Source organism: Belonocnema kinseyi, chromosome 8, assembly GCF_010883055.1.
Source record: "Belonocnema kinseyi isolate 2016_QV_RU_SX_M_011 chromosome 8, B_treatae_v1, whole genome shotgun sequence".
Classification (NCBI taxonomy): domain Eukaryota; kingdom Metazoa; phylum Arthropoda; class Insecta; order Hymenoptera; family Cynipidae; genus Belonocnema; species Belonocnema kinseyi.
The window spans coordinates 87904120-87909137 of NC_046664.1; the positions used below are offsets into that span (position 1 = coordinate 87904120).

Consider the following 5018-nt stretch of genomic DNA (forward strand, 5'->3'; position numbering starts at 1 on the left):
CTTGATACCATCTGATCCTGTAGCGGGAAAGTTGTGGACAATAACCTTGAAAAATACACAATTCCATTTTGCCAAAATAATAGCATCCTAGTTGTTTACCTCTGTGAATATGTCCAGTTGCTGGTATATATCCGATTGCTGGTAGAAACTTATGGTGAACATGCTCCAGTGATAAAACATGTGAGATATGGTTTCGTCAATTTAAAAGTGGCGATTTCGATTTAACAGACAATGAACATCCTGATGCAGCGAAAAAGTTCGAAGACGAGGAATTGCCAGCGTTATTGGATGAAGACCCAACCCAATCGCAACAACAATTGGCAGAAACACTAAATGTGACCCAAGGAGCAATTTGCCAATGTTTAAAAGCCACGGGGAAAATACAAAAGTATGAGAAATGGGTATCACACCAAATGAACGATAGACAAATGGAAAATCGATAAACCATTTGTAAAATGCTGCTTGAACGTTTCGAAAGGAAATCTTTTTTGCATCGAATTGTCACGGCGGACGAAAAATGGATTTATTTCAACAACCCGAAGCGGAAAAAATAATGACCTACACCTGGTGAGGTTGGTCCATCGACTCCAAGGCCAAATCGCTTTGGCCGTAAGACAATGCTCTGTATTTGGTGGGACCAGTGTGGTGTGGTGTGGTGTACTTCGAGTTATTAAAATCTGGTGAGACGGTGAATAAGGATCGCTACCGACAACAAATTATACAGCCACACAGAGAAAGTCTGCGGATCTGGTAACAAGACACACGTATTCCTATGGATTTTGGGGCGCTTAATTCAAATTCGTTATCAAAAATCACCCATCACATCATGGTTGAGCCACAACCTCAAACAATGACGAAAAATCATGCACTCAGGCAAATAAATTTCAAAATAATGCCAGTGATGCAAATTTTCACTTCAAAAACATGTCGACAACTGTGAAGGATCAACCCTTGCCTAATATCAACTTATTGAACATAACTTTACCCAACAGAACCTGACCTCACATAACCTGAATTAACAGAAGTTTATTGAACTACACGTAAAGCTCTGGAAGCATATTTTCCCAGTAGCAAATGTGTGCTACATCGAATGTGTCAACTCGAGCCTAACTTAGAAATAAATTTAGCCTAGCGTAACCTAACCGAACCTCACCAAACACAATTAAACTGATTGTGTTCTCCCGTTGTGTTTGCGGTACCGTTGCATTTAGATTCGGCTTGACCTACATAGAGGTTTAACCTATCCTAACCTAACAATACCTGACTTAACCTAACCGATTACGCTGGCAACCCTGTTCTTGCGTACTTTTATATTTTGACATTAATAGCAGTAAATGTCTGGATTTTCGTAACCGCTTGTTGCTAGCATTATTCGCCTGTGTCTGTAACCAGGGCAGCTCCACGTGGTGACGTTGGGAAACGGATCTACATTGTCTAAGTCCCTGGGTAAACGACGTTCATGCCGTCATGGAAGACACAGGTAACAAGTGTATTACGATGCAGGGAAGAACCCCAGTCTCGGCGTCTGGTCAGGGTGGGAAAGCGGGCTCTCCGACGTCGTCATCATGCAACCGTAGCTCTTCATCAATGGATCACTTGGTTGGTGTAGAGTCTCATGCTACAAGGAAAAAAACCGCGAGCATTTCTCAATCGCATGCCTGCAAAAATTTCTCAGATTCATTCTGTTAAATTTGCAGTAAATATGAAGTGAGCAGTTTGCGAAAATCAATCGACGAGGAAGTAAAAAGTCTTTACGAATAGTGTTTTGACCGTAAATTGCTACACCAAGAAACAAAATGGGTTACTCACGTCATTTGCAAATCCTGCAGAATTATGTTGTATCGTCTAAAAAATGCAAACAACGAAAATTACCGCAAGTACTCTACACCAACCACATGGAAAAAACCCGTTTTGCGAAGGACTGCTACTTTTGCATGAATTCCGTCAAAAGGTTCAACGCCAAAAATAAAAATAACATTTCGTACATTAATGTGTGCACAGTCACAAGAGCAATTGAAATCAATAAAAATGCACGCCAGACTGATTTAAGCGCTTTAGAAGATGATAGAATGGAAGTTGAAAGTCAACGTCATGGAGACGGTAGTGAAACCAGTGATCGAACAGAAAATAGTTCTGATGATTCCGATGAAAATGACGAAAAAGATGACGAATATGGCGTGCACAAAATGAAATTAAAGGTTCCAATATTAGTGTCGCAACTAGAACGAAATGATTTTATTAGAGATCTTGGATTACCGAAAGACGGCGCTGAATTTGCCGCTTCATTTTTAAAAAGAAGAAATCTTCTAGAGCCAAAGAAAAAAGTTTCATTCTATCGCGGCAGGGACAAAGAATTCAGGAAGTTTTTCGTTAAAGACGAAGAGACGTCTTTAGTGTACTGCACTGACATTAACGGACTAATGAACCACTTGAAGAAAAATGTGCACAGAGACGAAGAATGGCGACTTTTCATTGATTCGTCAAAACGCAGCATTAAGGCTGTTTTACTGGATAACACGAATACTCACGCTCCTATCCCTATAGCTCACTCAACGGTCATCAAAGAAGAATATAACAATGTTAAAATGCTTCTTGAAAAAGTTAATTACACGAATCACAAATGGCAAATATATGGTGATCTCAAAATCATAACAATGATATTAGGCCACCAATCGGGTTTCACGAGAGAGCCATGCTTTATATGCCTGTGGAATAGCAGAGATTGAGCCAATCATTACAGCAGAAAACATTGGCCTTTAAGAGATTCATTCAAACCTGGTTCTCATAATATCATCAACCAAAGCCCCGTTGATCCAGAAAAAAATTTACTACCACCCCTCCAAATAAGGCTGGGGCTCATGAAGCAATTTGTCAAGGCGTTAGACAAAGATGGACAATGCTATAAGTATATATCCCTTAAATTCCCTAATGTTTCAGACGCTAAATTGAAAGAAGGTGTCTTTGATAGACCACAGATTTGAATATTGACCAGAGATACTGATTTCGTGAGCCACATGACGAAAATTGAAATGGACGCTTGGGAAAGTTTTAAAGCAGTAAACGCAAATTTCCTCGGTAACAAAAGAAGTCCAGACTACGAGAATATTGTTGCGAAAATGATGAGAAACTACAAAAACTTAGACTGCTTGATGAATTTAAAACTTCAATTTCTAGATTCCCATCTGAATAAGTTTCCAGAAAATGTTGGTGATTTCAGCGAAGAACAAGGTGAACGTTTTCATCAAGACATAAAAGTGATGGAACAACGATATCAGGGTAGATGCGATGAGGTCATGATGGCTGATTTTTCCTGGATGTTGAAAGGGGAAACGAATGTAGGTCTTAAACGTAAGCGCAACCGTTTGCATCGTTACTTCGAAGAAAAAAGGACACGTTATAGCAGGCAGAAAATAGACTGAAGTAGGTCTATGTATCAATTTAATTGCGATAAAAAGCAAAATAAAATGTAAACACGAAAGATAGTATAAATATATCCCTTAAGTTTAAGAAAAGCAGATAGGAAAAAATGTTGAATAAAACTCTTAATCATTTGCATGTTTAAGTTACAGTTCTACATTTTAATTGTTATAAACATTGCCAGGTTAATTGAAATGGAGTTAATTCTACTTGTAGTTCTAAGTTTCTTCAAATGAGTAATGTGCGTCTAAACTTTAACCACCTATAGTACAATGAAATTAATTTTATTGTGTTACAACGGGAACACTTAAGTTAAGTTGTGTTGCGTTAAGCAAAATTTCGTTAGCTTCTCTTAAGTTAGATTCATTTGTAGGTTAAGATCGAGTTAACCTATTAAATATAGCACACACGTAAGACTGAGATCCGTATGCTTACATAGCTACACGTGTGGTTGAATTTCATTCGGCTAGGTTAGGTTAGTTCAGGTTTAGTTAGGTTAGGATAGGTTAAACATTTATGTAGGTTAAGCTGAAGCTTAATTAAACGGTACCGCAAACACAACGGGACAACACAATGAGTTTAATTGTGTTACGTGATGTTAAGTTAGGTTAGCTTAGGTTAGGTCAGGTTTTTTCAAGTTAGAATAGGTTTGACCTCTTTGCAGGTTAAGCCCAAGCTGATTCAAACGGAACTGCAAGCACAACGGGACAACAAAATCAGTTTAATTGTGTTTCGTGAGGTTAGGTTCGGTTAGGCTACGTTAGATTTATTTCTAGGTTATGCTCGAGTTGACCCATTCGATGTATCACACATTTGCTACTGGGAAAATATGCTTCCAGAGCTTTACGTGTAGTTCAATAAATTTCTGTTAATTGAGGTTAGGTGAGGTCAGGTTCTGTTGGGTAAATTTATGTTAAATAAGTTGATATCAGCCAAGGGTTGATCCTTCACAGTTGTCGACATGTGTTTGAAGTGAAAATTTGCATCACTGGCATTATTTTGAAATTTATTTGCCTCAGTGCATGATTTTTCGTCATTTTTTGAGGTTATGGCTCAACCATGACGTGATGGGTGATTCTTGATACCGAATTTGAATTCAGCGCCCAAAAATCCGTAGGAATACGTGTGTCTTTTTACCAGATCCGCACACTTTTTTTTGTGGCTGTGTTATCAATTTGAATCATCAGTTGATCGAAAAACGGCCGGAATGGCCCCGAAGACATGGCAAAGTTATCCTACAACATGATAACGCACCGTCTCATACCGCTAAAGTGGTGAAGAAGACATTAAAAGCATTGAATTGGGAAGTTTTATCGCACCCGCCATACTCTCCAGACTTCGCTCCGTCCGACTATCACCTTTTCGCATTAATGGGACACTCACTCGCAGAGCAGCGCTTCGCCAATTTTGAAGAAGTCGAAAAAAGGCTCGTCGAATGGTTTGCCTCGAAAGAGAAAAAGTTTTTTTGGAATGGTATCCATGATTAGCCTAAAAGATTTAGTGGGACGATGGTCGTGGGGCTAAAGCGTAGGCTTTGGACCCACTCCTTCGGCTTGCGGGTTCGATTCCCGCCTCGCACTCTGGAAGAGTCTCGGTGGCCC

The 5018-nt window shown here is 39.3% G+C and overlaps 1 protein-coding gene across 1 annotated transcript in view; it reads left to right on the plus strand.

Moving 5' to 3' along the window:
* The window catches only part of LOC117178094 (acyl-CoA Delta(11) desaturase-like), a 22102-nt gene that overhangs the window by 13817 nt on the left and 3267 nt on the right, over positions 1-5018 (plus strand). The window lies entirely within an intron of this gene.